Consider the following 13,605-nt stretch of genomic DNA (forward strand, 5'->3'; position numbering starts at 1 on the left):
AATTAAATGGTGTAGCTTTTTTTTTATAACTTTTTCACTGAACCACTGGTGGCTGCTCTTTTATTTGCCGGCATGTGTAAGGCTGCTTTCACATTTGCGTTGTGCGGCATCCGTTGCAATCTGCCATGTTGATGAATTACGGTAACCATTGCAGGAAGCCATTTATTCCTTATAGGCTTCTATTAAGGACGGATTGCAATGGATGGTCTTGCGTTGTATCCGACCCGCGGCGCATCAGTTGTTTTGTCGGTGACCGTCAGTGACCATCGGGTGGAAGGAATGCTGAATGTAGCGTTTTTTTGTTGCTGTAAAAAAACCGCACTCCGCAGGATTCCGTCGGGATCCGTTAAGAGGCATAATGAATGTCTATGGTGGTGGATTTCATCGCCAAGCATTTGGCGATGGATTCCAGTGCAGGATTCCATCAAGTTCTACTGAGCATACTCAGCATGTCCAGCAGAACGTTCTAAATCTTTTAAAATCACTCCTGGTCTCTCTCTGTCGGTTGGTCGGTCGGTGTCTCTCTCTCTCTGTCGGTCGGTCTCTCTCTCTGTCGGTCGGTAGGTCTCTCTCTGTCTGTCGGTCAGTCTGTTGGTCGGTCTCTCTCTCTCGGTCTGTATCTCTCTCTGTCAGTCGGTCTCTCCCACTCACCCCCTCTCTCATACTCACGTGTGGTCCCCCCCAATTTTGATACCAGCCAAGGTAAGTCACACGGCTGAAGGCTGGTATTCTCAGGATGGGGAACTCCACGTTATGGGGAGCCCCCCAGCCTAACAATATCAGCCAGCAGCCGCCCAGAATTACCGCATCCATTAGATGCGACAGTCCTGGGACTCTACTCGGCTCATCCCGAATTGCGATGGTAATCGGGGTAATAAGGAGTTAATGGCAGCCCATAGCTGTCACTAAGTCCTAGGTTAATCTTGGCAGGTATCTATGAAACACCCCCAATGATTAACCTGTGAGTGAAAGTAAAAAAAACACATACACCCGAAAAAATACTTTATTTGGAATAAAAGACAAAAAAAACCCTCTTTTACCATTTTACAGTATGTACTAACTACTATTGAACATGATTAGCTAATTCTGAACTCAACCACATCACTAATTATAGGAGGGTGTTCATGTGAAGTGCCAGGGAGAGGCAGTCTTGGTCCAGTGTTGCAGTACTCATTCCACCCCGGAACAGTGCAGACACGGGGGACAGAGTGGTGTATGGAGTGAGTGGGGATGTTGTACCTATCTGCTGCCATATATCTGAGTAATGTTCACTTCCATAGCCTTGTGCACCGCACTATCAGAAATGAGGCAACAGCCAGGTAAAACTTCCATAACTTTACTGAACAGACGTTTCACAGTTGATTTCCATTTCTTTAAGGCAGATTCGTCATCGTCATCATCTACAATCATTCTTATCCGTACCCGGCTCAGCTCTACAATCAGGGGGTGACTTATCCTCCTGTCCCTGTTCCAATCCTTCAGCATGATGGCTGGTTGTTTGGTTCAGCTTTCAACAGATGGATGGACTACTGATGATGCCCCCGATGTACTAACGTTCCCACAGGTACTAGTCACTGTCATCCCAAGGAAGGGGTGCCCACCACCTGTTCTCCCTGTTCACTGGTATTACACTTCACTGCAGACGAGCTCCTTTTTCTCTGTATACTCCTCTCTTCTTACTCCTTCAGGCTTGTGTCTGTCACCTCCAGACTATCTTCTCCACTCCGCTTCATCCGACTCTGCAGGTCTTTTCCCTCTCTTGTCCTATTCATGTCTCCTCCTTTCCCTATCTGCCTCTGCCCGGGAAACCTCTGCCCTATATCCCCTCCTGTGCTGGGGACCGGTTCCTCCCCACTTAACCCCTGGATCCCTGTCACTCCCTATCTATCACTTCTCACCAAGGTACCTAGGAACCAGTGACACCCAGTGGCAGACGGCCATATCACAGGGGAATACATTTACCAAATACAATACAGTAAAAACACAAACACATACACAATTTCAGTACATTAAGATAACCAATGTATATCAGGGCAGGAAGGCACTAGACACACTATTACATTTACACTTATGCAATGAGAGTATTTTTATTTCCCCCCCTCAAAATCCTCCTTAGTACACATATGATTCTTCTTGGTATAATATCTTTACATGACCAAATCATGTCATTTTAACAGGGGTGTGAAGACTTTTTATATCAACTGTATAAATATGACTATATAGTTTCTATTACACTGTAAAGAGGGATGAATAACTTTCCTACTTGATTATGTATTTTGCATTACTGAAGCCTGTCTAGAGCATTAAGAATTTATATGCTGTTAGGATCTATGACTAGGGGTTATCTAACTCATTAGAATATCAGTGGTGGTACTGGATGACAATATTATGATTGTGGTTGAGGTTTATACCGTAGAATTGTATCACTTGTCTACTTAACCGTCACATGAAAAAGTATTTTAATATCCGGTTTCAATCACAGTGGAATTGTTTGTTAATTTTAACACAGGTTGTTCTTTAAAATTGGGAACGCATAAGACATTATTCATGCTTCGAATTGACACATACAGAGCTTTTATTATTTGGATAAGTGACAGAACAGACACATGAAAAGCATTGCCATCAGCATGCATCCTTAGGATCAGAACCCTTCATAAATGACAAGTTTCAACCCTGCCAAGGTCAGCACTGGTTTTTTTTTTGTGTAAACCTGTAGCCAATTAAATGTTTTATACATGATATTTGGTAATAAAAAGCATATTAAAAAAAAAGAAAATTTGCATGTAAACATTATATATTCCTATCAAACATATAAATATTGCCATGAATAATAGCTAATTATGTACTAAACAAATAATAGTTTAGACCAGGGGTAGACAATTAATTTTCATGAGGGGATACTGTACATGAGAGGCCATGACTGATGTGGAGGGTCGAACCAATAGGCTAAATTTAATTCTGCCTAATATCAATATTAACTATTAATTATTATTTTATATTACTATTAATTTTATCACTAAATATTGAACAGAATTAAGTATGCTGACATCCAGCTATATACAGTATGAGCCCACACACAGTTCCCCCTATACTGTATATATCATGAGCCCTCATATAGCGCCATACATACAGAATGAGCTCACACATAACCCACCTATATTCAGTATGAGCCCTCACATAGCCCTTATATACAGTATATGTCCCCACATTGCCTCTCTTTTTACAGTATGAGCTCCACATAGCCCTTTATATACAGTATGAGCTCCCACATAGCCACTCTATATACAATGTGATCCCCCATATAGTTCATCAATATACAGTGTGAGCCCCCACATAGCCCCTATATACAGTATAATTTAACTACATTGCCTCTCTCTATACAGTGTGAGCCTGTACATAGTCCTTTATATACAGTATGAGTCAGCACAAAGCCCCTCTATATACAATGTGAGTCTCCACATAGCCCCTCTATATAAAGTGTGAGCATCCACATAGCCCTTCTTTATACAGTGGGTGCCCACACAAAGCCACTCTATAAACAATGAGACCCCAAATCACCTCTTATATACAGTATGAGTCACAACATAGCCCTCTAAATAAAGTATGAGCCCCCACATTGCTTCCTAAATACAGCATGAGCCCTAGATAACCTCCTATATACTGTACATCATAGTGTCTTCTGTGCCTCACACTGATTGATGGAAGATGGAGGCAGCGGCACCGTTCTCCATCTAAGTGTTTACTGCTGTCTGCATCCTAATAATGCAAATAGCGGTAACATTGGGCAGCGGGAATCAGCGGCGGCGAAGGAGGGCACAGTGCGGCCCGTGGTCCACTGTTTACAGCTTTCAGTTGTCTTGGTCCATGGGCCCGACTGGAAAAGCCAGAGGGCTCACATGCCGTACTTTACCTAGTCCTGGGTTAGACAGATGATTATGACTACTTATGACCAATCTATGGGGGTTCATACAAAATAAATAGCTGTAGGCTAATTGGTAGCTGTCTCTCATGACTTCTGTTTAAGAGAGCCACTGCCAGACTCGTTAAAGGTACCGTCACACTAAGCAACATCGCTAGCAACATCGCTGCTGAGACACAACATGCTAGCGATGTTGCTGTGTGTGACATTCAGCAACAACCTGGCCCCTGCTGTGAGGTCGCTGGTTGTTGCTGAATGTCCTCGACCATTTTTTAGTTGTTGCTCTCCCGCTGTGAAGCACACATCGCTGTGTGTGACAGTGAGAGAGCAACAACTGAATGTGCAGTGAGCAGGGAGCCGGCTTCTGCGGACGCTGGTAACCAATGTAAATATCGGGTAACCAAGAAGCCCTTTCCTTGGTTACCCGATATTTACCTTCGTTACCAGCGTCCGCCGCTCTCAGCTGCCAGTGCCAGCTCTCTGCACACGTAGCTGGAGTACACATCGGGTGCGGGGAACAGGGAGCCGGCACTGGCAGTGTGAGAGCGGCGGATGCTGGTAACAAAGGTAAATATCGGGTAACCAAGGTAAGGGCTTCTTGGTTACCCGATGTTTACCGTGGTTACCAGCGTCCACAGAAGCCGGCTCCCTGCTGCCTGCACACGTAGCAGAGTACACATCGGGTAATTAACCCGATGTGTACTGTGGCTAGGTGTGCAGGGAGCCAGTGCTAAGCAGTGTGCGCTGGTAACCAAGGTAAATATCGGGTTGGTTACCCGATATTTACCTTAGTTACCAAGCGCAGCATGCTTCCACGTGTAGCGACGCTCCAGCGATCCCTGCCAGGTCAGGTTGCTGGTGGGATTGCTGGAGCGTCGCTCAGTGTAACATCTCACCAGCGACCTCCTAGCAACTTACCAGCGATCTCTATCAGGTTGTATCGTTGTTGGGATCGCTGGTAAGTTGTTTAGTGTGACTGGGCCTTTAGTGGCAGCTTATCTTGACCACCATAACAAAGTGATTAGCAGTCCATAATCAGGTTTGCGGTTATCTCCCCAGACATCCTCTGCGTAGAGGTCTGAAAAGACAGTTTCAGGAATAGGTGAATAATTTTATGAATGGCTAAAATGAGTGGTGTCAGCATTACATTGAAGCAATGTACAGCAGCACGGAAAGCGGTAAGTATGAAGTGCTTGCTCCAATCTCCCAAACCCTTCTACTACCTTTTTAAGCTGCAAATTCGGGTCCCCATATACTTATACTGTATGGGGACCAGCATCCGTCCAAATATCCTGTATCAATATCAGTCTCACACCGTTTTTTTTAAAAAATCCGGTTGGACCCGCCGATACCGGGTATCATCAGGCCCGCCCTTCACTAGTCAGCAATCAATAAACTATCCAGCAATTGCTTTGCGGCATTAGAATTATTAAGGTATTAAGTAGGTGTTTGCAGAGCAACATCAGGACAGAAGAATGCCTCTAGATTTTGTTAAGGGGTCGAACTATTGTCCATTCGGGGGGTAATTTGTAAAGCCAGGTTCATAAAGTGTTTGTTAGCTACTGCGTTTATAATATATGCCCGAGAATTTAGTTTGGGGAATTGGTGGCAGCCTCAATGAGAGGAGAATAAGGCTTAATAATGGAAGAGGTGAAGGCTCTAATTTCTCAAAGTGATTTACATCAGAATTCTGACATAAAACCTTAAAAAGTCAGATTTTTTTGGCACAAAGCAAGGTTTTTACTGTTTTGGCAAGCTCTACCAAATTAGGTGGAATTGGTGCAGAATGGGGTATAGCAATGTCTATCCCTCTAATTCATGATCAGTTATTCCTCTTAAAGGGGTGGTTCACCCATTTTTTTTATTTTCTGTATGAGCTCTACTTACCTTTCTAGGCGTCTTCTCCATTGGCTTCTGTTTCCAGTTCTGGCACTGAGCAGCGCTATCCTGCACGCTCAGTGCCAGTCACATGACCCCCTGGAGCTGTGGCCGCCGGCATCCTCTGACGTCCCGGCATTTCCGGGCTCTCAAACAAGACGGGTACGTCACAGGATGCCGGCGCCACTCAGATTGAGTGACAGGGCTGTGGGCGGTGACTACCGCACGTCACAGCACAGCATCGAGGGGAGGAGCCGGAGGACGTCAGTGTGGAGCCGGCGTCCTGCAGAGAGGCTGAGACACGGGGCGCCAGGGTGCAGTACAGGGGGGGTCTTTAGCTGAATCCCCCCCTGCACGTAAGTATGTGCTCACACTGTCCACCCGCCCGCTCTGCTGCGATGTCAGGAGAGCGGCCGGTGTCGGGCAGTGTGATCATCTGCTCCTCCCAGCAGCAAGACACTGACAGGCATGTCACCGCTGTGCTCTGCCATCTGTCCTGCTGCATGGGACCAACTGTCTGCACTCTGTCACCTGCACCACAAGTCACAGAGTGGAGACAGTTGGTGACAGAGCACCTCTGCCCCCCCCCACTCTTCTCCCCCTCCCCTCTTCCCCCTCTTCTCTGCCCCCCTCTTATCCCTCTCTCCCCTCTTATCCCTCTCTCCCCTCCCCTCTCTTTTCCCTCGCTCTCTTCCCCCCTCGCTCTCTTTTCCTCCCCCCTGCGCTCTCTTTTCCTCCCCCCTCGCTCTCTTTTCCTCCCCCCTCGCTCTCTTTTCCTCCCCCCTCGCTCTCTTTTCCTCCCCCTCGCTCTCTTTCCCCCCCCCCGCTTGCTCTCTTTCCCCCCCTGCGCTCTCTTCCCCCCCCCCGCTTGCTCTCTTTCCCCCCCTGCGCTCTCTTTTCCTCCCCCCTGCGCTCTCTTTTCCTCCCCCCCTGCGCTCTCTTTTCCTCCCCCCTGCGCTCTCTTTTCCTCCCCCCTGCGCTCTCTTTTCCTCCCCCCTGCGCTCTCTTTTTTTCCTCCCGCGCTCTCTTTTTTTCCTCCCGCGCTCTCTTTTTTTCCTCCCCCCGCGTTCTCTTTTTTTCCTCCCCCCCTCGCTCTCTTTTCCTCCCCCCTCGCTCTCTTTTCCTCCCCGCTCGCTCTCTTCTCCCCCCCCGCTCGCTCTCTTTCCCCCCCCGCTCGCTCTCTTTTCCCCCCCCCGCTCGCTCTCTTCCCCCCCCGCTCGCTTTCTTTTCCCCCCCCCCCCTCGCTCGCTCTCTTTTCCCTCGCTCTCTCCTGGCATGGTCAGTACAGAAATCTCTCCATCGTGGAGGGGTGAGAGGGAGTAATAAACATGGAGTCCCTACTGTGTCTGTGTATTTATTTCTAATAAAGTATTTTTCTCTGTGTGGTCTTTTTTTTTTTAACCCTTTATTGGAGATTCTTAATGGCCAGGTCAACCTTGGCCTGACATTTAGAATCTCGGGCTTTATACCAGCGGGTAAAACATAGCTGGTATTAACCCCTTATTACCCAGCGTGCCACCTGCCACCAGGGCCACTGGAAGAGTTGGATACAGCGCCAGAAGATGGCGCTTCTATAAAAGCGCCATTTTCTGGGGCGGCTGTGGACTGCAATTCGCAGCGGGGGGCCCAGAAAGTTTGGGCACCCTTCACTGCGGATTCCAATCCCCAGCTGCCTAGTTGTACCTGGCTGGACTCAAAAATTCGGCGAAGCCCATGTCATTTTTTTTTTTAATTATTTCATGAAATTCATGAAATAAAAAAAAAAAAAGGGCTTCTCTATATTTTTGGTTCCCAGCCGGGTACAACTATGCAGCTGGGAGTTGGGGGCAGCCCGTAGCTGCCTGCTGTACCTGGCTAGCATACAAAAATATGGCGAAGCCCACGTCATTTTCTTAAAAACGTTTTCAGGGAAAACCTTTATAAAAAAAAAAAAAAATGCTTCCCTGCATTTCTATTGCCAGTGAAAGTAACACCAAGCAGCGGGGGCTAGCAGCCAGTAGCTGCTTTGGTTACCCTTAGCAACAGAAAATGCAGCGGGAGCCCACAAACAATGTGATTTTTTTTTTTTTATTTTTAATTAATTTTTTTTTAAAAAAAAACGGCATGGGCTTCGCCCATCGAGCACCAGAGCATTTTATTGCTCAATTCATCCCAAGTAATCAGATGACTCCAGTGTCGGCCGATTACTTGTTCTGTGTCCCCCTGCATCCATCGCAGCGTGTACGGGCTGTGAGGTCAGCGGAGTGGAGACAGTGACATGCTCTGCTCTGACACATAGTGTGCTGCATGTCACTATCTTTCTCCACTCTGGCACTTGTAGTGCAGGTGACCGGATGCTGCATGTCACGTTTTTGCCGCGATTTGGTGCCTTTTTTGCTGCGTTTTTGCTCACTGCGTTTTTAATCAGTGCACAATGCCATTAAAGATTGTTGATGAAAAAAATAAAAAAGGTCTGATGTCATTTCCTTATTCAAAATGTTCATTGTATGCAGGAGAGCAGACAGCAGCTGCAGAACTACAAGGCTCAGCATCCTCCATCCAGGACTGTATGCAGTTTTTTACCCAAAAAGAAAAAAAAAATGACGTGGGCTTCGCCATATTTTTGTATGCTAGCCGGGTACAGCAGGCAGGTACGGGCTGCCCCCAACCCCCAGCTGCCTAGTTGTACTCGGCTGGGAACCAAAAATATAGAGAAGCCCTTTTTTTTTTTTAATTATTTCATGAATTTCATGAAATAATTTTAAAAAAAAATGACGTGAGCTTCGCCTAATTTTGGTGTCCAGCCGGGTACAACTAGGCAGCTGGGGATTGGAATCCACAGTGAAGGGTGCCCATGCTTTCTGGGCACCCCCACTGCGAATTGCAGTCCGCAGCCACCCCAGAAAATGGCGCTTTCATAGAAGTGCCATCTTCTGGCGCTGTATCCAACTCTTCCAGCTGCCCTGATGCCGGGTGGCTAGCCGGGTAATAATGGAGTTAGGACTAGCTGTATATTATCAGCTAGCCCTAAGCCCGAAATTCATGGTGTCACGCCAATATTAGACATGGCCACCATGAATTTCTAGTAATGATAAGAAAAAAAAAAAACACAACACACAGAAAAATATTTTTATTAGAAATAAAACACAACACAATTAGTGACTCCATCTTTATTGAAATAAACCCCCCTCCGCAGTAATCCTGAGTCAGGGTCCCGCGCCGTCCAATCCGGATCCAATATCATCTGATCGGTTTGCTGGAAGGCAAAGCGATCAGATGATGTGTCAGGATAAAGGATGTGAATCACATCACACAGCAGCTGATTGTATAAAAGCCGATTATACAATCAGCTGATGCATCAGTGCAAAAAAAAAAAAATAAATAAATACTCACGTCTGTGCTGATGACCGGCAGCTCCTGGAGCGGAGTCTGATCCTGGCCCATCACTGCAGGAGCTGCCGGTAATCAGCTGATGAAGTCCCCTGACGGCAGGATCAGCTGATAGCCGGCCGGGCAAGAAAAAGCCGGCGAGACTACGATCAGCTGATGCGTCAGGTGACTGCATCAGGTGATCCACGGCCAGGTCCTGCAAGCTTCGTGCATGCACCGGGGAGACTGCACACAGCCGAAGCGGCGGGACCGGGACAGGGGCTGGAAGCAAGCATGGCACCCGGACCCTGCAGACAGGTGAGTATGACATACACACTCACATACACACTCACTCACACACTGTATATACACACACACGCTGTATATACGCACACACACACTGTATATACACGCGCACACACTTTCTTCCCCTGGCTGTGCAGAGCTGCTGTATCTGTGATTTCTCTGAGTGCACATCCACTGGGAAGAGGCAGGGAGGAGGGTTTGGGTGGGAGCAGAGTGGGTGTATTAGACACAATGGGTGTGTTAGATAAGCCAGACACCGCCCTAGAGCCACAAAGAATTCTGGGACTTGTAAGAACTGAACACAGGAAGTCAGAGGAGAGATTAACCCCATCAGAGCTGGAGCCAGCAATGAGCGTGTGCTGCTAGTGCACAATGAAAGGTAATTTTGCTGAAAAAACATAATAGATGTGTTGAGGGGCACATATTAGCAAGATTTATCAGAAAAAAAAAAATCAGTTTTGGTAACTGGACAACTTCTTTAAGGCTCCCATGCATAGTCGGATAATGTTATTCAAATACCGGGAACTAGCCAGTATCAATGATTTTAGCAGACAGTCTAAAATGTATATGTCAGTCATGGTGAACCTTTCACAGGCCAAGTGCCCAAAATGTAGCCCTAAACAGAATTTTTTTCCAAAGTGCCAATATGGTAATTTAACCAATTCTATTATGTAAATAATTAATTGATTTTAAACTTACCTTTGCTGTTTTCTCTTCTCTTCAGCAAGGGGCATCACACTCATGCGTGCTTACCACACATTGCAGCTGAGACTCTGCCACTGCCCTTCCCAGACACAGCAGTTGGATTGATCGTTATGGAAAAAAATGCAGAAAATTAGACAGACAGACAGATTTTAGCATGCAATGCAATCAGATTTCACCCTGAAATCCACATCTACATTTCAAAATCTGACCATCTCAAAATTCCATAAAGTCATAAGAGTTGCTCCCCTCCCCTTTCATTATGTAGTTATATACCCCTTCCTGGGCCACTTCCTGGTAAAGATGTCCTCCATCCTGATATATATTTGCTAAATTCTGGTATATTTGTCCCCATCATGCCCCATCCTGGTGAATGAACCCCATCTTGGTATGTTCCCCCATTCTGGAATGTACCTCATCCTGGTAAATGTACCCCATCCTGGCATGTTCCCTTAACCTGGCTTGTAGCTCATCCTGGCATGTTCCCCCATCCTGGCATATTCTGCATCCTGGCATGTACCTGATCCTGGTAAATGAACCTCATCCTGGCAAATGTACCTCATCCTGGCATGTTCTCCCATCCTGGCATGTACCTCATCCTGGCATGTTCCCCCATCCTGGCATGTTCTCCCATCCTGGCATGTACCTCATCCTGGCATGTTCCCCCATCCTGGCATATTCCGCATACTGGCATGTACCTCATCCTGGTAAATGAATCTCATCCTGGTAAATATACCCCATCCTGGCATGTTCTCCCATCCTGGCATGTTCTCCCATCCTGGCATATTCCGCATCCTGTCATGTACCTCATCCTGGTAAATGAACCTCATCCTGGTAAATGTACCCCATCCTGGCATTTTCCCCCATCCTGGCATGTTCCTCATCCTGGTAAAAGAACCTCATCCTGGTAAATGTACCCCATCCTTGCATATTCTGCATCCTGGCATGTACCTCATCCTGGTAAATGAACCTCATTCTGGTAAATGTACCCCATCCTAGCATGTTCTCCCATCCTGGCATGTACCTCATCCTGGCATTTTCCTCATCCTAGTAAAAGAAACTCATCCTGGTAAATGTACCACATCCTGGTAAATGTACCCCATCCTGGCAGTTTCCCCCATCCTGGCATGTATCCCCATCCTGGCACGTTCCCCCATCATGGCATGTTTCCCCCTTCCTGGCATGTTCTTCATCCTGGTATCTTGCCCATCCTGCCATGTTCCTTGTCCTGGTATCTTCACCATCCTGGCATGTTTCCCCATCCTGGCATGTTGCCCCATCTTGGCATGTTCCCCCATCCTGGCATGTTCCCCCATCCAGGTATCTTCCTCCATTATGGCATGTACCCCCATCCTGGCATGCACCCTCATCCTGGCATGTTCCCCCATCCTGGTATCTTCCCCATCCTGGCATATACCCCCATCCTCACATGTTTCCCCATCCTGGCATGTACCCCCATCCTGGCATGTTCCCTCATCCTGGTATCTTTCCCATCCTTGCATGTACACCCATCCTGGCATGTTTCCCCATCCTGGCATGTTCCCCCATCTTGGCATGTTCCCCCATCTTGGCATGTTCCCCCTTCCAGGCATGTTTCCCCATCCTGATACAGACGCACACAGTTAAAAAAAAACAAACAAACAAATAAAAATACCAAAAAACATACTCACCTTCAACACCGCTGGACCCTCAGTTCCTGCGTGGCCACAAGACTTCATTACATCAGCGCCGCTTACTGACACTCCCGATGTCTCCTAGGTAAAAGGCCTGCGGCCTAATAAAGGTGTGTCAGAGCAAGGAGAATGTCTCCTCCGCTCCAACACAACTTTGAACTGCTAGCGCAATTGCGCCAGCAGTTCAAAGCGACTTGATGAGGCGACAGTGCGAGTGCCGACAGAGAGGACTCTGTGTGCCACAGGTTCGCCATCACTAATATAGGTCAATGACAAACCGATCGTCAGGAGAGATGTCGATTGCACATGTCTTAAGAGGGCTTTACATGGTAGCGATATCGCTAGCAATTTCTAGCGATATCGAGCGTGTAAGTACCCGTCCCTGTCGCGCATGCGATTGTTTGTGATCGCTGCCATAGCGAACATTATGCCTACGGCAGCGTCACACGTACTTACCTGGTCGTCGTCGTCGCTGTGACTGCCGAAAAAATCCCTCCTTCAAGGGGGAGGGACGTTCGGCATCACAGCGACGTCACCGCAACGTCACTAAGCAGCTGGCCAATCAAAGCGGAGGGGCGGAGACGGAACATCCCGCCCACCTCCTTCCTTCCGCATTGTGGCCGGCGGCAGGTAAGGAGACATTCCTCGCTCCTGTGGTGTCACACATAGCGATGTGTGCTGCCGCATGAGCGATGAACAACATGGATAAACAACCCTTACCGATTTTTGAGTTTGGGACGACCTCTCCATGGTGAACGATTTTCACCATTTTTGAGGTCGCTTAAGGTCGCTGGTCAGTGTCACACGCTGCGATATCGTTAATGACGCCGGATGTGCGTCACTAACAACGTGACCCCAACGATAAAACATTAACGATATCGTAGCGTGTAAAGCCCCCTTAATTTTGGTCTGCCATTTGCATTGTTCTCCTGGAGAAGAGCTGCTGACTGACGTGTCAGTTGTTGGCTTTCTCATTGAGAACACAGCAGCAGCCTTAATGAATCAAAGTGTTTTTTTGAAAAGATGAACTGTTATGTTTGGTAATCAAAAAAGGATCAGGAAGGAAAAAAAATAGCTAGTGTTGAAGCAAAAAGAAGATCCAATTTGCTTAGTCAGATATATAAGACAGTATTTGTATTCTAGAGAGCGTAACTAGGGATGTTTTTAAAGACACTACAATGAAAGAACATTGTAGAAATATCAGTTCTTTGGATGCTGAAAACAACAGATTATTAGTGTGGCATTGGATGAGAGGAAGATTGCTTTGCATTTCTTGAGGATAGAGGCAGCATCAGAGGCAGTAGCTAGTGGTATAAATGAAGAATACATTAATATAGGAAGGTAGAAGTTGAAAGTAGTGATTAGTGATCACTGAAATGCTCAAATAGAGCAGGTTGGACACTTGGATAAGCTTGATTCGAATAATTAGTATAATGGAAGTCAATGGGAAACTCAACCATTTTTCCAGAAGAAAATCACAAAATGGATGGAAACAGCGGTTAAAATAGAATGGGAACAGCATGGGGAAGACTTCTGGATGCATCTGACTCTCAGGTCGCTCCTGGGAACACTGTTCAGATTATTAGGCTATGTGCATACTTGTATTTTTAGATGTGTTTTTGAGTGCAGATTTCTCACAAACCAGAAGGGAATCCTGATGCCAGCAAAATGAAAGAGAATTCTGAAGTGTCTTTCACACATTGCTTATTTGATACTTGCTTATTTGATACTTGCTTATTTGATACTTGCTTATTTGATACTTGCAGATTTGGTGCAGAA

The sequence above is a fragment of the Anomaloglossus baeobatrachus genome, chromosome 1 (assembly GCF_048569485.1).
Source record: "Anomaloglossus baeobatrachus isolate aAnoBae1 chromosome 1, aAnoBae1.hap1, whole genome shotgun sequence".
Lineage (NCBI taxonomy): Eukaryota > Metazoa > Chordata > Amphibia > Anura > Aromobatidae > Anomaloglossus > Anomaloglossus baeobatrachus.